Genomic DNA, 22,260 nt, shown 5'->3' with positions numbered 1-22,260 from the left:
ACCAAAAGATCCGCAACTAAGATCTGGCTCAGCCAAATAAATAAATAAATCTTTAAAAAAATATTTGTCTCTGAATTTGGTTCTTCTTCCAAATTTATGTGTCAGGAGTGCCTGCCTGCCAGCTTGCCAACAGTCTTTAAAGAGAAGACTTTGTGAAGACTCTCTGCCTACAGAAGGTTACCCTTTAATGACTGCTTACCCCATTCATTCAGTAAAAACAACAAAACCCAAAAGATAGTTAACTTGATCCACTATTTTTTTTAACATATTTGTCTCTGACTTGATCCAACCATCTGTGTTATGGCATCATGTGAACATAACCCTATAAGGATTCACTTCCTGTCCTCTGCCTTCCCCTCCCCGCTGCACCGCCCCCCCCCCCCCAACACACACATTAGCTGTAGAGAAATCTATGGTTCTTCAGGAAAGTTACTATAGGAAATTTTATTTTTTGTTAACAGTGGGGTTAAAAAGACCTATATGGGTCTGGTTGACAGATTTTGCCTTGCTGTCTACAACAACACACTGCCTTACTACAAATGGTCTCCCAAAGAGAATTTGTAGGTCATAGCTGTGAGATTTCTCTTTTTTGTGTGCTTGCAACAATTTCAGTTGCTTCCAGCTCAACATCTCGAAGCACATTTGGCTTCATGGTTGGAAAATAAGTTAGCATCCCAGATCGTGAACGCAGGACTGACCTTGCACTGGACAGCAGCAACCATGCCTTCCGTTGATAGACTAGTCTTCCTTGGCTATGGGAAAAGAGCTGGAAAGCATCTCTTTTCTGGCATTAGTGCTGTCTCTCAGAACAGCCTGAGTCCGCTCACAATAAACTGGACATTTTCCCGAGGACATGGAGCAAAAGATGACACTAATTGAAAGTTGGCATCCTGGAAAATATTGTTGGAGTCATCTCCTGCAGGAAGATAACCCTTACCTTGTGCCAGCACTGAACCGTGGGCTCCATGGACCTGCCTGTGTCTGCTCACACCTGTTCCAACACAGATGCCAAGAAATGGGGGGTCAGGAGGAAGCAGACACACAGAGCCTTTGGGAAGCTGCAGAAGTCACCGGGCCCTTTGAAAGTCCTCTGGAACTATAATAGATTGGACAAGAAGGGTATGCCCTCAGTTCAGTTCAGTAGATGTATTTGGCTGTGATCACGAGCATTGAGAATCCCATATCAAGCACCAATCTGAACAGACTGAACAGTGAAGGGAAAAAAAGACTTAAGAAATCAGAAACAGACACAGTGAGACAGAAGGTCTACCTTACTAGTAAGTTTTATTGCAACATTTTCTTTTTCAACTAGCATTGCATTAATATAAATAAATAGGCTTGTACACACTAGTATCTTCTGCTATTTCATGGCTTGGGGCAGATTATAAGTCAGATCATGGCCCAAGAAATGTAAGTTGTATGCACATATAAAACCTGATAGCACAATTAACATAAAGTGAAAGTTGCTCAGCTATGTTTGACTCTTTGTGACCCCATGGACTATACAGTCCATGGAATTCTCAAGGCCAGAGTACTGGACTGGGCCACCTTTCCCTTCTCCAGGGGATCTTCCCAACCCAGGGATCAGACCACATTCTCCTGCATTGCAGGTGGATTCTTTACCAGCTGAACTACCAGGGAAGCCCAATTAGCATAAAAGTGTGTTAATCCTAACTGTGAAATATAAAGTGATTACACTTTGTGATCAAACCTCTCTTATTTTATTCATCTCTTTGCCTTTCTCTCCTCAAGGGATCCCAAGGCTTTTAGTTATATGGGACTGCATAAGATGAAGAAACAAGGGATAGATGCAGATGAGTGTTTGTAGCCAGAGAGATACCACTTTGCCAGTATGGCACGGTAATTCCTTTCGTTACTATTCATTTAGTTCCACAGAAGGTCATTAGGATCCCATCTGTAGTCAGACCCTGTGTGCTAAGCACTTGGGACACAAAATATTTAGGCCCCTTTTAGCTCTTGTCCAGATTATTGCCGTTGTCTCTTAGTTAGGGAGCTTTCTTTGGGTCTCATCACTTTACCATTACACTTTTTCCCAGCTTGCTCTTCAAATTCTGGATTAAGTCGTCATGCTAAAATATAAATTCCATTACTTTAGTTTCACGAGTAAAATTCTTTAGTGGTCATCGGTTGCCTCATGATACAGTCCTATATGCTTGGCAGGACACCTAAGATTCTGATGAGCTGCAGTCTGCTGTCTGGCCACCACTCAGCAGCCTCTGAGGCATGTTTAACTGAGAACAGTTAAACAGAACGACTTGGAATTACTGGAAAGCCTCTTGTGCTTTCTTATCTTTAGGTCTTTGCAAAAAGTGCTTTCTCAACCTGGACTGCCTTCTGCCCCTCTGCATGTGGTCAGTGCCTGCTCACCTTTCCTGCCTTCATAGAAATACCACTTCCTTTGGGGAGCTTCCCATAACTTTCCTTCTACACTGCTGCAGCGCCCATCAGCTTAATCAAGCGACCATCTCTTGTTAAATAATGATTTACTTTATCATTCACTGGTACATTTATCACTCCTGTACGTCTCTCTAGAGTAGTTAAATCTTTGATTAAAATATGATAAATCCGTTCACGCCTGCTCTTTGTTTTGTCATTGTCTTGTATACACACCATCAATTTTACAGCTGTGTGCATATTCTCATACTTATTTAGCACTTACTGTGGCCAAGAATAGTTTTTCACTTATTGTTATTTAATCTTCAAAACAATTCAAGGTAGTAGTTATTACTGCCATCATCTCATTTTTGGCTACATTTAATTAGTTTCCCCAGGTGTTTAGAATAGCAGATCTAAGACTTAAATCCCGATCTCTTAAGACATCAGAACCTATTTGACTCTCTCTTAAGACACAGTATAATAAGTTCCTTCTCTCTATCTCTCGCTCACTTAATTCTAAACTTTCTGAAGTTAGGCATAACATTTTAATCAGAGTTACAGTTCTACAGTGGCGGCTTCCCTGGCAACTCAGATGGTAAAGAATCTGCCTGCAATGCAGGAGACATGGGTTTGATCCCTGGGTTGGGAAGATCCCCTGGGGAAGGGAATGGCAACCCACTCCAGCGCTCTTGCCTGGAGAATCCCATGGAGAGAGGAGCCTGGTGGGTTACAGTCCATGGGGTCACAAAGAGTCGGACACGACTGAGTGACTAACACAGCTCCAGTACAGGCTTCCCAGGTGGTGCTAGTGGTACAGGAGCCACCTGCCAGTGAAGGGCGTGTAAGAGATGCAGGTTTGATCCCTGGGTGGGGAAGACCTCTGGAGGAGGGCATGGCAACCGACTCCAGTATTCCTGCCTGGAGAATGCTATGGACAGAGCAGCCTGGTGGGCTACAGTCCGTGGGGTTGTAAAGAGTTGGACATGACTGAAGCGACTTCACACATATGCACAGCTCCAGTACATAGTACAATGTCTTTCATGCAACTCATTTTGAGAACACAGAGATAGGATGGGAAGGCCTTTTCACCTAGCCTTAAGTTGCTCGCAGAACTAGAGGGAAGACCCCTAAAGTGCTAATTTTGATATAAAGAGATAAATGGACTGTTATAGATAGGCATAGATTAGTATGAAAGTGAGGAGGAGGGATATAGAGCCCATGCTTCAAGTGCCTGGTCTCCTAAAAGAGGTAATGCTTGAATTGACTATAAACACACTTAACTTCTTAGAAGCACTTCCACTAAATGTGTATCTGGGGAGAAATTCAAGTACTATACTAATCTTCATGACACAAAATTAAACATAACCTGCACCATATTTTTGAAACATAGCATGTGGCAGATGAGGTTTGGAGTTATTGGTTATATTTTGTAAAAAAACAGTGCTATAAGCCGATTCACCATTGTTAATTGCTGTTAAAAGTGGTAATGTGTTAGAGTCAAGGGTTAGATTTAAATTTTTTGACTTGGCATTTTTCACGTGACAAGTGATTGTTGGAATCTGGTTGAATAAAAACTCTGTCTTCAAGTACTGTGAACTTGAACCTCTCCCCTCAATTTTGTCAAAATTTTGAAGTACATAGAAACATTACCATTTCTATAATAGCCAGACTAAAAAGTCTGTTTAGAAACTACCTTCATAACCTCTTGTCCTCATTCTTTTCATCTTTACAAAGAGGCTGGGTTGAAGGCTCCTGAAGGATCTTTCCAGCTCTAGCAGACTCTGATCCTCAGTTTTGTCAATTGTTTATTCTGAACACATAGTAAAGTGTCCACGTTTTAATAAATACAGATAATCCTATTCTGAAAAGAAAAGTAGTATTATAGATCAGGTGTTTACAACTTTGAGTTAAACTTCAAGCACGTCTAGAAAGTGAAAGTTACTCAGTAGTGTCTGACTCTTTGCAACCCCATGGACTGTATAGTCCATGGAATTCTCCAGGCCAGAATACTGGAATGGGTAGCCTTTCCCTTTCTTCAGGGGATCTTCCCAACCCAGGGATCGAACCCAGGTCTCCCACATTGCAAGTGGATTACCAGCTGAGCTACCAGGGAAGCCCAAGAATATTGGAATGGGTAGCCTATCGCTTCTCCAGGGGATCTTCCCAATCCAGAAATCGAATGCAGGTTTCCTGCATTGCAAGCAGATTCTTTACCAGCTGAGCTACAAGGGAAGCCCAAAATGTTGAAGAGCAACTGCCCAACGTGGGGCTTGAACCCACGACCCTGGGATTAAGGGTCCCATGCTCTACCGACTGAGCTAGCCAGGCAGTCAAGCACACCTCATCTGAATTCAAAAGAGCTCCTGAATTTCCTATGTGACTCAAGGGACTCAAATCAGGGCTCTGTGATAACCTAGAGATGTGGGATGGGATGGGATGGGAGGTTTAAGACTAGGGGACATATGTATACCTGCGGCTGATACATGTTGATGTATGACACAAACAAGCACAATATTATAAAGCAATTATCCTTCAGTTAATAATGAACAAATTAAAAAAATAAACAACAGCTCCCGAGATGTATATCTGGTTTCTGGGGATGGTCTCTGACACCTGTGTCAAAGTGAAGGTTGCTGTCCTTGGTGCTGAGACAGAGAGAGGGAGGAAACAGGGGAGGCCGGGAGAGGATATGAGTGGGGCAGAGGGAGAGTTGGCTAAGATACAGAAAAAAGTCTCCCATTTAACCAGGAAGCATCATTTTTATTCTGCTAAAATCATGTAGGGAAGCTTCAGAGATTTTTCTGGGATTCTCCATTATTTGATCTGTATCTTTTTAAAACTGTAACTGAATTTTTATGTAAGAGGTTAAGAATGGTTCCCTCTTCGCGTTTCATTTTCCACATTGATTTCACAGTTTGCCATAAAATAGCCTTTGCATGTATGTTCTGTCAGGGAGTTTCTTCCTTATATTTTCAGTAAACTTAAATATCCATTTTATATTATTCCTTTGTGTTCTTCCCTTCACAGACAGGGAAGAGATCAATTTCTATGAACTGAAAAATAAATCAAGTTGCGATTAACCTACTTTCATAATTGGAAAATACTCTGCTTTCTTTCCTCCCATATAGCAGAGTGTCTGCTCCTCTTGTTCTTACTAACAACCAAAATTCCTTGGGCTGATGATAGTATTTGTTGTACAACGTGGAAGAATACTATGAGCCATTATTTTTCCTGCTTTCTCTCTCTCTTTTTTAAAGTATTATGAAGCTTTTGCCTCATCTCTCCATTTTCTTATCATTTCACTGATCACATGTCAGCATATTTCACACCAGGTACTGTGTTTCAGGCCAGTTTACTTTATTTCCTTTCTAACCTTCCTTATACAACTCACAGGCTTCCCTGATGGTTCAATGGGTAAAGAATATACCTGTAATACAGGAGACATGGGAGGTATGGGTTCAATCCCTGGGTTGGTAAGATCCCCTGGAGAAGGAAATGGCAACCCACTCCAGTATTCTTGTCTGCGAAATCCCATGGACCGAGGAACCTGGTGGGCTACAGTCCAAAGGGTTGAAAAGCATCGGACACGACAGGCGACTAAGTACATACACATACAACCCACAGTTTTCCCCCCAATTCTTTCCCAGTTATCTTAGAGACATTTATCTCCCTCTCTTTGTTCCACTTGTAAGAAAAAGGGGCTAGTCCAGACTATTCAGTATAAGAGTATTGCTGGTAATATCTCTATAGTAAAGGGAATGAAAGCTGGAAACTTTAATGTGGAATTAGGGAGAATAAAGAACCAGTGCCTTGAACTTATAAACCCACCAAAAATGCATTCAAAACCTTTAAGAGTCAACATTTTCTTTCTTATCTTTCTCTACTTAAATTTACTTTCACCAAAGAACAAAAATTTTTATTTTTCTACTTTGTTTCCCTTTTTTTTTTTTTTTTGGCATTTCAATCACATTGTCTGCTACAAGTTTTTTCCTAATGCCATTGTACAATATGTCAGTTTTAACTAAGGTTAAAAAAGTTCTTGTGAACTGGACCCTTAAGATAATGTATAACATTTCATTATGTTTTGAGGTCAAAGCAGTTGGCATATAACTTTTGGAAAATGCTCATTCTCATCATGGGGCCTCTCTGATTTAATTTCTTAGGCTTGATGGATTTTATTAAATGTTTCATTGCCATACATTTATTTTTAAAACCAAATGGCTACTTTTTTTACATAAAACAAATAACCATCTTAGTAGGTTTTTATTTATTCACACTCTAGTCTTTAATATTCATTCAAGTTCACATGGCAGTTATTCATGACAGTTACGAATAGAGTGCCTCGTACATACCAGGCATTGTAGTAAGTTCTGGGAAAGAGTTATTTCAGAAATAGTTGTTTGTGCTACAGTGTGTGTTCGTTGCTCTGCTGCTGCTGCTAAGTCGCTTCAGTCGTGTCCGACTCTGCGCGACCCCATAGACGGCAGCCCACCAGGCTCCCCTGTCCCTGGGATTCTCCAGGCAAGAACACTGGAGTGGGCTGCCATTTCCTTCTCCAATGCGTGAAAGTGAAAAGTGAAAGTGAAGTCACTCAGTCATGTCCGACCCTTCGTGACCCCATGGACTGCAGCCCACCAGGCTCCTCCATCCATGGGATTTTCCAGGCAAGAGTACTGGAGTCAGTTGCCATGCCCTTCTCCAGGGTATCTACCCTACTCAGGGATGAAACCTGTATCTCCCACATTGCAGGCAGGTTCTTTACCATCTGAGGTACCCGGGAAACCCTTGTGCTACAGTAGGGGGTACCAGATGAGCAAACACAATTATGAGACTGAATTAACTCAGTTAGTTGAATTATGGCAGAGGTGTAAAGTGCCATGGACTCCCCTGGCAGCTCAGTGGTAAAGAATCCACCTGCAAATGCAGGAACACCGGGTTCACTTCCTGGGTTGGGAAGATCCCCTGGAGAAGAGCATAGCAACTCACTCCAGTATTCCCTGGGAAATTCCATGGACAGAGGAGCCTGGTTGGACTACACAGTCCAGGGGATCACAAAGAGTTGGATATGACTGAGTGACCAAGTGGGCCTTAGAGGGCATCACTACGAACAAAGCTAGAGGAGGTGATGGAATTCCAATTGAGCTATTTCAAATCCTGAAAGATGATGCTGTGAAAGTGCTGCACTCAATATGCCAGCAGATTTGGAAAACTCAGCAGAGGCCACAGGACTGGAAAAGGTCAGTTTTCATTGCAATCCCAAAGAAAGGCAATGCCAAAGAATGCTTAAACTACAGCACAATTGCACTCATCTCACATGCTAGTCAAGTCATGCTCAAAACTCTCCAAGCCAGGCTTCAGAAATATGTGAACCGTGAACTTCCACATGTTCAAGCTGGTTTTAGAAAAGTCAGAGGCACCAGAGATCAAATTGCCAACATCCTCTGGATCATGGAAAAAGCAAGAGAGTTCCAGAAAAACATCTATTTCTGCTTCATTGACTATGCCAAAGCCTTTGACTGTGTGGATCACAATAAACTGTGGAAAATTCTGAAAGAGACGGGAATACCAGACCACCTGACCTGCCTCTTGAGAAACCTGTATGCAGGTCAGGAAGCAACAGTTAGAACTGGACTTGGAACAACAGACTGGTTCCAAATAGGAAAAGGAGTACGTCAAGGCTGTATATTGTCACCCTGCTTATTTAACTTCTATGCAGAGTACATCATGAGGAACGCTGGGCTGGAAGAAGCACAAACTGGAATCAAGATTGCCAGGAGAAATATCAATAACCTCAGATATGCAGATGACACCACCCTTATGGCAGAAAGTGAAGAGGAACTCAAAAGCCTCTTGATGAAAGTGAAAGAGGAGAGTGAAAAGGTTGGCTTGAAGCTCAACATTCCGAAAATGAAGATCATGGCATCTGGTCCCATCACTTCATGGGAAATAGGTGGAGAAACAGTGGAAACAGTGTCAGACTTTATTTTATTGGGCTCCAAAATCACTGCAGATGCTGATTGCAGCCATGAAATTAAAAGACGCTTACTCCTTGGAAGGAAAGTTATGACCCACCTAGATAGTATATTAAAAAGCAGAGACATCACTTTGCCAACCAAGGTCCGTCTAGTCAAGGCTATGGTTTTTCCAGTGGTCATGTATGGATGTGAGAGTTGGACTGTGAAGAAAGGTGATCACTGAAGAATTGATGCTTTTGAACTGTGGTGCTGGAGAAGACTCTTGAGAGTCCCTTGGACTGCATGGAGATCCAACCAGTCCATTCTAGAGGAGATCAATCCTGGGTGTTCACTGGAAGGACTGATGATAAAGCTGAAACTCCAATCCTTTGGCCACCTCATGCGATGAGTTGACTCACTGGAAAAGACTCTGATGCTAGGAAGGATTGGGGGCGGGAGGAGAAGGGGACGGCAGAGAATGAGATGGCTGGATGGCATCACCGACTCGATGGACATGAGTTTGAGTGAACTCCGGGAGTTGGTGATGAAGAAGGCCTGGCGTGCTATGATTCATGGGGTGGCAAAGAGTCAGACATGACCGAGTGACTGAACTGAACTGAACTGAACTGAACTGAGTGACTAACACTTTCACTTTCATTCCCCATGGAAGTAAATGATAACAAGACTGAACTCTGATTATCACATTTTTGATGCTCAAGTCCTTGTTTAATCTACTTACACGTCTAATCCTTTTGATAGTCACTAGGACTCTATTATGGAGAAGGCAATGGCAAGCCACTCAAGTACTCTTGCCTGGAAAATCCCATGGATGGAGGAGCCTGGTGGGCTGCAGTCCATGGGGTCGCTAGAGGTTGGACACGACTGAGCGACTTCACTTTCACTTTTCACTTTCACACATTGGAGAGGGAAATGGCAACCCACTCCAGTGTTCTTGCCTGGAGAATCCCAGGGAAGGGGGAGCCTGGTGGGTTCCGTCTATGGGGTCACACAGAGTCGGACACGACTGAAGCGACTTAGGAGCAGCAGCAGGACTCTATTAGGGGCTTCCCTGGTGGCTCAGTTGTAAAGAATCCACCAGCAAATGCAGCAAACCTGGGTTCGATTCCCTGGGTTGGGAAGATCCTCTGGAGGAGGGCAACCCACCCCAGTACTCTTGCCTGGAGAATTCCATGGAATTCCTGGTGGGCTATAGTCCATGGGGTCACACAGGGTTGGACATGATTGAAGCAACTAAGAAGCAGCAACAGCAGGGCTCTATTAGGTATGTATAATTATTTCTATCATCCCTGCTTCAGAGGAGGTAAATGAGATCTACATAAATTAAATCATTTTCCCTAAGAATATGGTTTATAAGAGACAGAGCAAGGACTTAAATTCGGATTTGTTTAGCGTTGAAGCCCAGGTCATTTTTTTTGATGTGGACCTTTCTTAAATTCTTTATTGAATTTGTTACAGTTTGTTACAGTTTTGGTTTTCTGGCTTCAAGGCATGTGGGATCCTAGCTACCCAACCAGGGGCCTAACCCACACCCATTGTGTTGAAAGGTGAAGTCTTAACCACTGGTCACCAAGGAAGTCTCTAAAGCCCAGATCTTTATCTACTCTTATACTCTTGCTTCCTGCCCTATTTTATTTTGATTATTGAGTATGATAGACACTTACCTTATGGGTGTTGATTCCGAGGTAGAAGACTAGGGTAGACATTAAACTAAACTTTTATAGGGGCATGCACCATGTATATTTTGCTCAGCTGGAACCCCGGCTTGTCAAATAGGACTTGATACTCCGAAGGCTCTTAAATTTGTAAAAATGAAGGCTGAGCTGATGTAACAAAGAAACTCCAAAACACAGATGTTTATTTCCTTCTCACAAATAGTCCATGGCAGGTAGGTAGCCTCCACTTTTCCATTTTTAACAAGCAGGCAATGTAACAGCAAAAGCCCAGGTTAAGGCCTTTTTTTTTTTTTTTATGCCAAAGTTGCCCTTGTCACTTCCATTCAGTCTCCATTAGTGCCAACTTAGGTCCCCTCCCTTCCCTAGAAGATGGGTGAGGCAATCCAGATTTTAACTGGACAGCTACTTTCTCAGGGAAGGGAGGAGATTAGATTTGTGGGCACCACCAGAAGTTTCCATTACAGTGCTCAATGAACATTTATTGAGTGAGTAAATGAAGAAAATCAAAGCCTGTAAAGAAGCATGAGCCCCAGTGAGACCAAGACAAAGATGTTAGCTTGATCCACCAGCTTAGAGACTCATTTCAGTACACCGGTATGTCTTTCCGGCTAATTCCTGCAAAACCACATCTTTAGTCGTAGCCACTTGGTGTATGTATCACTTCACTGTAATGTTTGCCTTTAATCTATGACTGTCAACTTTTCTCTTAAATGTCAGAATGGGATCGAAGCCAGAGAAGGGTTTATGTGAGCTCTGTGGATTGTACTGCTCTCTTAAGGGAGATAAGGGACAGGTCATACAGCACTTATCTGCACCACCTGTCAGGGACTCTTCATCTTGGGGCAGGGAGACTGTTAGCTGGTTATTTGTGATCTTCTTTCACAACTTCCTTGGCATTAGAAGAGAGTATCCCTGACACTGGCAAAAATGTGGTTGCAGCTCTCCTAAAAGACATTTTCTACCTTTGGGCTTCTAGACTGTCAGATCAATATCCTAGCTGGGAACTCTATCCTAGCAGCTTCCTCTTTTCTGCAATGTAACACTTTCCTTGTTTCCTTAGAGTGTTTTCACAGCCCCTGTAGGGGCATGTATTGTATGATGCTTGACTGGTAGCAGATAATTCACCCCACACGGCGCGTGACCATTTTTCTTTGTTGCCTAAGGGTATGGTAGCTAAGTTAGCTAAGTTGCTCAGTCGTGTCCGACTCTTTGCAACCCCATGGACTGTAGCCCACCAGGCTCCTCCATCGATAGGATTCTCTAGGCAAGAATACTGGAGTGGGTTGCCATTTCCTTCTCCAGGGGATCTTCCCAACCCAGGGATTGAACCCAGGTCTCCCACATTGCAGGCAGATGCTTTAACCTCTGAGCCACCAGGGAAGCGTATGGTAGATCCTTATTAATTTCACAGAGTCAACAGCCAGAATTACAGTAGACTTTGTGAATGCAGAAGAGAAAAAGCTACAGGTCAGGGGCAGGAGTCAGTGAGGTCATATTCTTCCAAACTTACCAAGAACCTTTCTCTCTCACTTATAAGGCTGACCAAAAAAAAAAAAAAAAAATGCCGCTGAAACCTCATATCTCTTTAAGCTCTTTCATTCCTAAGAGCTTAAAGGGACTCTGCAGACCTACATCTCATTTATTTTCACGACATCCCTGTGGAGTCAGAAGCTAGTTTTTCTTTTATTGTCCAGAGGAAAGGCAATGCCCAAAGAAGTCAAGAGACTTGTGTTCAAGGTCAAAAAAATGAGTCAAGTTGTAAAGCCAATACTTGAAATCAGGTTTCTGACTTGTCACCTAGTGGCTGCTCTAAGACAACAGTATTTGGGGGAGAAACATAGCTGGGAGAACTTAAAATATATGATGAAGACATGATGCATGATAGAGCGAGGTTCAGCTCTGGAAATTTCCTGTAGTCCACAGGTTTAAAACAATGTTTTTGATGACTTGGCAATATTCAATGCAGTGATCTGTTCTCATTCCCTTAAGCCATAGGTAGGATCATTATTCTGTATTTATTAATAGTTTGGAATAATGCCCTGGGATCAGAGTTCCTAAATACCACTAATGATTTCACATATTTCAGGAAGAATGGAGGCTATTGGCCATGACACATAATTGATGCTCATTAAATCATTGTAAAATAGAAGGGCTGTTACAACAAGTTAAAAAGTGGGTGAACAAAATCATCTCAGATTTGTAGGGTTGGATTAAGTTCTCCTTAACTCCTTGTGGGAATTTTGTGCAAATCAGACAAAATGCTTTCATTCCGGGTGCACACAGCCCTAAGTCAGGGAACACAAGTTGGTAGGTGAAGCCCTGGCTGGATTTCAGCATCATTTATCCAACCCTTTAGCTGGATACGCTTTGGGGCCATCATGGGGAGGGGGATCAGCACTCTTCAAGGTCACTGGGCCCACCTCCACACATGAGGGAATATAAATGTCTACCCCATGGTAGAAGTTAATCCATTGTTAAAGACCTCTTGGAAAAATATTTTCATCACTTCATCAGTCTCTCATAATATTATGAAATCCTGGAGTTTAGGATAGTGTTCATCTATCTGAAGGGAGACATCACATATGATCACTCTTAAGAGGAAGCTGACATTTTCACCTAATTTATCAGGAGGTCAATCTTAGGCAAGACAGAGCTCTCAGCACAGAAAGGCCAGAGACGTTATGGAAAAACCCAAGTTACAGTAGGTCCATCTTATACATTCATCCTTATAATAGTGGAGGGATCATTTGTCTCTCTTCTTTGAGAGCTTGGGAATACCAGCTTCCACTTGGAATCCAGGTTCAGTTTAGTTCAGTTGCTCAGTCGTATCCGACTCTCTTAGGCCCCATGGACTGTAGCACTCCAGGCCTCCCTGTCCATCACCAACTCCCGGAGTTCACTCAAACTCATGTCCATCGAGTCGGTGATGCCATCCAACCATCTTATCCTATGTCGTCCCCTTCTCCTCCCTCCCTCAATCTTTCCCAGCATCAGGGTCTTTTCCGTTTAGTCACTTCTTCTCATCAGGTGGTCAAAGGATTGGAGTTTCAGCTTTAGCATCAGTCCTTCCAATGAACATCCAGGACTGATCTCCTTTAGGATGGACTGGTTGAATCTCCTTGAAGACTCAAAAGTCTTCTCCAACACCACAGTTCAAAAGCATCAATTCTTTGGAATTCATCTTTCTTTACAGTCCAACTGTCACATCCACACATGACTACTGGAAAAACCATAGCCTGACCAACCTAGACAGTATATTAAAAAGCTGACCCTGATGCTGGGAAAGATTGAGGCCAGAAGGAGAAGGGGACGACAGAGGATAAGATGGTTGGATGGCATCACCAACTCAATGGACATGGGTTTGGGTGGACTCTGGGAGTTGGTGATGTTCAGGGAGGCCTGGCATGCTGCAATTGATGGGGTTGCAAAGAGTTGGAAACAACTGAGAGATTGAACTGAACTAGGTTCGTCATAACTTTTTTCTAAGGAGCAAGCGCCTTTTCATTTCATGACTTCAGTCACCATCTGCAGTGATTTGGGAGCCCCCCAAAATAAAGTCTGTCATGGTTTTCACTGTTTCCCCATCTATTTGCCATGAAGTTGTGGGACCAGATGCCATGATCTTCATTTTCTGAATGTTGAGCTTTAAGCCGGCTTTTTCACTCTCCTCTTTCACTCTCATCAAGAGGCTCTCTAGTTCTTCTTCACTTTCTGTCATAAGGGTGGTGTCATCTGCATTTCTGAGGTTATTGATATTTCTCCCAGCAATCTTGATTCCAGCTTGTGCTTCATCCAGCCCAGCGTTCCTCATGATGTTCTCTGCATAGAAGTTAAATAAGCAGGGTGACAATATACAGCCTTGACGTACTCCTTTCCCTATTTGGAACAAGTTTGTTGTTCCATGTCCAATTCTAACTGCTGCTTCCTGACCTGCATAGAGGTTTCTCAAGAGGCAGGTCAGGTGCTCTGGTATTCCCATCTCTTTAAAATTTTCCACAATTTGTGGTGATCCACACAGTCAAAGGCTTTGGCATAGTCAATAAAGGAGAAATAGATCTTTTTCTGGAACTCTCTTACTTTTTTGATGATCCAGAGGATGTTGGCAATTTGATCTCTGGTTCCTCTGCCTTTTCTAAAACCTGATTGAACATCTGGAAGTTCAAGGTTGGTTCACATACTATTGAAGCCTGTTTTGGAGAATTTTGAGCATTTCTTTATAGCGTGTGAGATGACTGCAATTGTGTGGTAGTTTGAATATGCTCTGACATTGCCTTCCTTTGGGATTGGAATGAAAACTGACCTTTACCAGTCCTGTGGCCACTGCTGAGTTTTCCAAATTTGCTGGCATATTGATGGCAACACTTTCAGAGCATCATCTTTTAGGATTTGCAATAGCTCAACTGGAATTCCATCACCTCCACTAGCTTTGTTCATAGTGATGCTTCCTAAGGCCCACTTGAATTTTCATTCCAGGATGTCTGGCTCTAGGTGAGTGATAACATCATTGTGATTATCTTGGTCGTGAAGATCTTTTTTGTACAGTTCTTCTGTGTATTCTTGCCGCCTCTTCTTCATATCTTCTGCTTCTGTTAGGTCCATACCATTTATTGTGCCTATCTTTGGCTGAAATGTTCCCTTGGTATCTATAATTTTCTTGAAGAGATCTCTAGTCTTTCCCATTCTATACTTTTCCTTGATTTCTTTGCACTGATCACTGAAGAAGGCTTTCTCATCTCTTCTTGCTATTCTTTGAAACTCTGCATTCAAATGGGTATATCTTTCTTTTTCTCCTTGCATTTTCGCTTCTCTTCTTTTCACAGCTATTTGCAAGGCCTCCTCAGACAGCCATTTTGCTTTTTTGCATTCCTTTATATTGCATAGAATATTAGGTCCATGAATAAAGGCAAATTGGAAGTGGTCAAATAGGAGACAGCAAGAGTGAACATAGACATTTTAGGAATCAGCGAACTAAAATGGATTGGAATGGGTGAATTTAACTCAGTTGACCATTATATCTACTGCAGTGGGCAAGAATCCCTTAGAAGAAATGGAGTAGCCATCACAGTCAACAAAGGAATCCGAAATTCACTACTTGAATGCAGTCTCAAAAACGACAGAATGTTTTCTGTTCGTTTCCAAGGCAAACCATTCAATATCATAGTAATTCAAGCTTATTCCCCAACCAGTAATGCTGAAGAAGCTGAAGTTGAACGGTTCTATGAAGACCTACAAGACCTTCTAGAACTAACACCCCAAAATGATGCCTTTTTCATTATAGGGGCTGGAACACAAAAATAGGAAGTCAAGAAATCCCTTGAGTAACAGGAAACTTTGGCCTGGGAGTACAGAATTAAACAGGGCAAAGCTAATAGAGTTTTGCCAAGAGAACGCACTGGTCATAGTCAACACCCTCCTCCAACAACACAAAGACAGCTCTACACATGGTCATCACCAGATGGTCAATACTGAAATCAGATTGATTATATTCTTTGCAGCCAAAGATGGAGAAGCTCTGTACAGTCATCAATAACTAGACCGGGAGCTGACTGTCGCTCAGATCATGAACTTCTTATTGCCAAATTCAGACTTAATTTGAAGTAAGTAGGGTAAACCACTAGACCATTCAGGTATGAGCTAAATAAAATCCCTTATGATTATACAATGGAAGTGAGAAATAGACTCAAGGGATTAGATCTGATAGCAAGGAGAGATAAGAAAGCCTTCCTCAGAGATAAATGCAAAGAAATAGAGGAAAACAACAGAATAGGAAAGACAAGAGATCTCTTCAAGAAAATTAGAGATACCAAGGGAACATTTCATGCAATGATGGGCTCGATAAAGGACAGAAATGGTATGGACCTAACAGAAGCTATTAAGAAGAGGTGGCAAGAATACACAGAAGAACTGTACAAAAAAGATCTTCACGACCAAGATAATCACAATGGTGTGATCATTCACCTAGAGCCAGACATCTTGGAATGTGAAGTCAAATGGGCCTTAGAAAGCATCACTACGAACAAAGCTAGTGGAGGTGATGGAATTCCAGTTGAGCTATTTCAAATCCTGAAAGATGATGCTGTGAAAGTGCTGCACTCAATATGCCAGCAAATTTGGAAAACTCAGCAGTGGCCACAGGACTGGAAAAGGTCAGTTTTCAATCCAATCCCAAAGAAAGGCAATGCCAAAGAATGCTCAAATTACCACACAATTGCACTCATCTCACACGCTAGTAAAGTCATGCTCAAAATTCTCCAAGCCAGGCTTCAGAAATATGTGAACCGTGAACTTCCAGATGTTCAAGCTGGTTTTAGAAAAGGCAGAGGAACCAGAGGTCAAATTGCCAACATCCTCTGGATCATGGAAAAAGCAAGAGAGTTCCAGAAAAACATCTATTTCTGCTTTATTGACTATGCCAAAGCCTTTGACTATGTGAATCACAATAAACTGTGGAAAATTCTGAAAGAGATGGGAATACCAGACCACCTGACCTGCCTCTTGAGAAACCTGTATGCAGGTCAGGAAGCAACAGTTAGAATTGGACATGGAACAACAGACTGGTTCCAAATAGGAAAAGGAGTGTGTCAAGGCTGTATATTGTCACCCTGCTTATTTAACTTATATGCAGAGTATATCATGAAGAACGCTGGGCTGGAAGAAGCACAAGCTGGAATCAAGATTACCAGGAGAAATATCAATAACTTCAGATATGCAGATGACACCACTCTTCTGGCAGAAATTGAAGAAGAACTCAAAAGCCTCTTGATGAAAGTGAAAGAGGAGAGTGAAAAAGTTAGCTTGAAGCTCAACATTCAGAAAACTAAGATCACAGCATCTGGTCCCATCACTGCATGGGTAATAGATGGAGAAACAGTGGAAACAGTGTCAGACTTTATTTTTTTGGGCTCCAAAATCACTGTGGATGCTGATTACAACCATGAAATAAAAAGACGCTTACTCCTTGGAAGGAAAGTTATGACCAACCTAGATAGCATATTAAAAAGCAGAGACATTACTTTGCTAACCAACGTCCGTCTAGTCAAGGCTATGGTTTTTCCCGTGGTCATGTATGGATGTGAGAGTTTGACTGTGAAGAAAGCTGAGCGCCGAAGATTTGATCCTTTTGACCTGTGGTGCTGGAGAAGACTCTTGAGAGTCCCTTGGACTGCAAGGAGATCCAACCATTCCGTTCTAAAGGAGATCAATCCTGGGTGTTCATTGGAAGGACTGATGCTAAAGCTGAAACTCCAATACTTGGCCACCTCATGCAACGAGTTGACTCACTGGAAAAGACTCTGATGCTGGGAAAGGTTGGGGGCGGGACGAGAAGGGGACGACAGAGAATGAGATGGTTGGATGGCACCACCGACTCGATGGACATGAGTTTGCGTGAACTCCGGGAGTTGGTGATGGACAGGGAGGCCTGGCGTGCTGTGATTCATGGGGTCGCAAAGAGTCGGACATGACTGTGTGACTGAATTGAACTGAACTGAGTTTGCCTGATGAACTATGACGGGCCATGCTCAGTAAGTCTTTAATCTAATTTCTGTTGATGGGGAGGGCTGTGTTCCCTCCCTGTAATTTGACCTAGTGCCAAACTCTGGTGGAGGTCATGAAGATAATGGTGACCTCCTTCAAAATGCCCCATGCGTGCCCTGCTGCACTCAGTGCCCCCAGCCCTGCAGGAGGCCACCACCGACCGACACCTCTGCTGTAGACTCCTGGACACTCACGGGCACGTCTGGGTCAGTCTCTTCTGGGGTCACTGCTCCTTTCTCCTGGGTCCTGCTGCCCAAGATTCTGTTTGTGCTCTCCAAGCATCTGTTTTCCCAGTCCTGTGTAAGTTCTGGTGGCTTTACGGTGGGTTAATGGTAACCTCCTCCAAGAGGGCTTATGCCACACCCAGATCTGCTGCACCCAGAGATCCTATCCCTGCAACACCCACTGCTGACCCGCACCTCCTCAGGAGACGCTCAAACACAGTTCTGTCTCAGACTTTGGGTCCTGGTGTGCACAATTTTTGTTTGAGCTCTCTGAGTGTCTCTGGTGGGTATGGGGTTTGATTCTAAATGCAATTTCTCCCCTTCTACCATCTTGCTGGGGCTTCTCCTTTGCCCTTGGACATGGGGTATCTCCTCAAAGTTGCTCTAGCGCCTAGAAGTCATGTGTTGGAATCCAGGTTAGTGTGATACATAAAAATGATGGAGAAGTAGGGGATTAAAATAAAATACATCAAAAGTAGAACTTTTGCAGGTTTTTTAACCTCACCCACCTCAAATGAAAGCAGTGCCTGGTGCTCAGTGACCTCTCTGTAAAGAAGAGCAGCAATTAGGACCACGTAGGTTATGAACTTGCAGTGAATTTAATAAGCTTCATAAGAGGCCAGTCTATAATAAGCTTACCACTGGAAGTGGAACATGTCAGAGAGAAGTGCTGATTTACAAATATGCATCCTGGCCAAACTTCGGATAGCCATTCATAGACGAGCCGAAGTTTCCATGAATCAGGAGTGTAAGTAACAGCAGCCCACGTAGGTGGAAGGAAGCACTAGAGCCTCCAAGATATAACTAGCTCCTACAGAAGCCCTCTTTCTTACATAATTAATTTTCATCAGAATATAATTGTAAGTACATGGTTACACTAATGTTGGATGATGGGTATATTTTAATTCATAGCTTCAGAGAGAAATGAACAGAAATGAAGTGACCTGCTCACATGGCATTATTGTTGTTTAGTCGCTAAGTCGTGCCTGACTCTTTTGTGACCCCATGGACTGTGGCCTGCCAGACTTCTCTGTCTGGAATTTCCTAGGAAGAATATTGGAATGGTTGCATTTACTCCTATCTCCTGCATTTCATTCCATTGGGCAGAAAGACTGGGAAATGTTGAGGGATGTTAGTTTCCATGCAGCTTCTTGGCCTCTATGGCAAGCTTTAAATATTGGGAACAACCAGGAGATCCCTGTTGGTTTTGTCTTGGACAAACCCTTGACTCTTCCCTCCTGTGGTTGCACTTGACTGGCTCTGACCTTGATTCTCTGGTTGCTTAAGCTGTGATTGCTACATACCCTACCTTCTGAGGGGTTGCTGGCCATACAACTCTTGACCTGAGACCCTCATGCATGCTAAATCGTTTTTAGTGTGGCCAGAGGGAGGGGAATTTAATTGCTTTGGCTCAACGACGGATCATCTTCACTCTTTGCTTCTGAAGTCTTGCCAGAGACATTTTATAACTCAGCCTTCCAAGATCTTTATCTGTACCCAGTTGGTCCTCTTATTTCTATTTCTCTTCATATTACATCCTTGTGTTTCTATCTTTCAACATATAAGTTATGGACTATACTTCAAGGTCATTGAAGGTAAGAAATACATATATGTATAACCTCAGAGATTCCATGGGTTATGCTGGGCACTGGAGAAAACCCACAAGTCTCTATCTCCATATATAACATACACATATGTACGTATGTATATATATTTATGGGCTTCCCAGGTGGTGTTAGTGGTAAAGAATCCACCTGCCAATCCAGGAGGCATAAGAGAGGCAGATTTGATCCCTGGGTCAGGAAGATTCCCTGGAAGAGGGCATGGCAACCCACTTTAGTATATTCTTGCCTGGAGAATCCCATGGACAGAGGAGCCTGGTAGGCTATAGTCCAAAGGGTCGAAAAGAGTTGGACGCAACTGAAGCGTCTTTGCGCATGCATGCGTGCGCGCGCGCGCGCACACACACACACACACACACACACACACACACATATATATACTGAGTAAATAAACCACTGAGTGCATTAATGGATCCAACTCAGGGGCTCTTGAGAGGACCTGACAATATATACGTCCATTTTATAGGTTATTGGAAGATAAGAGATTGAATTCATATTTCCCTGCATAAATATATATATGCACTACTTTGAATCATGGCCCAAAGTTCATAGCTTCTCAGGCAAACTAGCAATGCTTCAGAACTTGATAATATTCACATTTGTAGGTGCCAGAAGGCTCTAAGATGGTGGCTTAATTGAAATTTCTCCAGCTTCTTCAATTGTCAGAACTCAATGCTATTCTGAGAGGGAGCTCTGTGATCCCCATGGTAACAGAGCTCCATTAAAGGCATGACATCACAAAGCTGTGCTTGTTTGAGGACACCTGGGAATTTTAGTATAGACGGAAATGCCATTAAAGGCAAATTATACATACATAGTCTGTGTAATTATGTGCTCATGTATAGATATGCCTAATTTAGTCTCACTTTTCATTTCATCCCATTTATCATTAGGCTTTTAACTAGTCGAATCTCAACCATGGATATAGTTCAAGGTGCTTTATCTTCTTGGAGAAGAGCTTGTCTGAATTTTGGGATAAATATCTACCATTAATGTGGTGCTGCTCTTGAAAAGAAAAAAATCAAATCCTTTGCTTAGCTACTTATATTCCTTTTAACAAAATTAAGGGAATGCTGATTCTTATATTCTCTGAAATGGATAAACTTATCATCTCCATGCAAAATTTTCCAACACCACGCACCCTGTTTGACGCTTCATAGTTTAGGTCAGTTCTAATAACTTGCCTGAAGGGAGAATTTCAGAGTTTTTAGGAGAATTGTAGAGTTATGAGAGGGATTGTATAGAAAATTTGGGTCAGGTCACCTCAAGGGTCTTTTATGTCTTTTTTCTGATTTCAAAAATTGGTCAAAATATTCAAACCATTAGTTATGTTGTAGCTGCCTCTAAACACTTTGATCGGTGTCTTAGTTCTGGATTCCCTTCCTATCTGAAATACTTCTTTTAATGGCTGCATTTTCATATTATACAGTGTAGAATGGCAAGTGTCAAGTCGGACTGGATTAACTCTGAGAATGCAGGAAAATATGACAAGGTGAAAGGCTAGCTATGAAGTTGGTTAGCTCATAAATAATATAAATTTGATAGGGCTTATAAGAGAAACAGTGAATCATTTGCATGGCTTGAGTTGTAGGAACACTCGTGTCTAAGTGTTTCCATCAGTTGAAGAGGTGCTCCAGCTGAAGTATTTGCCAAGGTGACTTTTCTCTCCAGGGTGTTTTTAAAGGTTCGGATAGCACTCTGTTTTCCCAGTCCCCACCTGCTTCCCCATAAATTTCTTGAAATTGGTAGATATGAGGCTGAAACCTTGGCTTTGTTTATGACATTGAGTCAAACTGAACTGAGTTCTTTTAAATAAAAGTCTAATGCTGTTGTTTTTCTAAATAATAGCTATGTGTGGTCTCTTCATTGAGATTCACATTTTTGTTATGGAAAAAGCTTGTTACATTTTCTACACTCTAAATGAGTTCTGAGCAGTGGTCTCCATCAGGATTTTCCTGAGGGCTAGGTGAACAAAATATCTGAGGATCAAAAATTGTTTTCTCTATGTTAAATCCCATACAGTTATAAGTAATTTTTTTTTCAGTGGCAAAAATGTTAAAATAGTAGGTTAACGTTGGAAGGAAGCTTAGGAAACATGCAGTTGAACACCTTCATTTTTTGAAGACTAAGAGTTTAAGCCAGAGGGAGAGACTATGTAGCAGAGCAATAGCAGGAACCCTTGAGTCCCAGCTGCATATGTTTCTTGCCAACATGTGGAAATGTATGTAGAAATGTACATACAATATATGTATGCCCATAATATATGTGCATATACAATATATGTACCTACATACATTCACATATATATGAAAATATAGCTTGAATTCTCATTTTATCTCACTTCTTATGACTCAGATGTAGTCTGTAAGGGCTTCCCTGGGGGCTCAGCTGGTAAAGAACCTGCTTGCCAGTGTAGGAGATGTAAGAGATGCAGGTTCGATCCCTGGGTCGGGAAGATTCCTTGGAGTAGGAAATGGCAACACACTCCAGTGTTCTTGCCTAAAAAGTTCCATGGACAGAGGAGCCTAGCAGGCTACAGTCTGTGGGGGTCACAAAGAGTCAGACGTGACTGAGTGCACACACATACACACACACACATAGTCTGTGAGCCTGTAGCACTGCCATCACACACACACATACACACACACAAACCACACACAGCGCTGTGACCCTGCAGCACTGCTGGGCCTCTGTGGCTGCCTGTGGCTTTTCTCTAGTTGCGCTGAGTGGGGCTACTCTCGTTTAGGGGCGTGGTCTTCTCTTGTTGCAGAGCACAGGTTCTAGAACTTAGGCTCTGAAGTTACAGCACAGGGGCTTAGCTTCTCTGTGGCTT

The 22,260-nt window shown here is 42.5% G+C and overlaps 1 non-coding gene across 1 annotated transcript; it reads right to left on the bottom strand.

The window, feature by feature from the left end:
• Window positions 1-4,652: 4,652 nt before the first annotated feature.
• TRNAK-CUU (transfer RNA lysine (anticodon CUU)) lies at window positions 4,653-4,725 on the bottom strand. Its single transcript has one exon. It is a non-coding gene; the product is annotated as a tRNA-Lys (tRNA).
• Window positions 4,726-22,260: the final 17,535 nt, after the last annotated feature.

The sequence above is a fragment of the Moschus berezovskii genome, chromosome 9 (genome assembly GCF_049115385.1).
Source record: "Moschus berezovskii isolate FMDL1 chromosome 9, NW_MosBer_1.0, whole genome shotgun sequence".
Classification (NCBI taxonomy): domain Eukaryota; kingdom Metazoa; phylum Chordata; class Mammalia; order Artiodactyla; family Moschidae; genus Moschus; species Moschus berezovskii.
The sequence above is the reverse complement of the archived record's forward strand: the minus strand, read 5'-3'. Positions and strand labels throughout refer to the sequence as shown.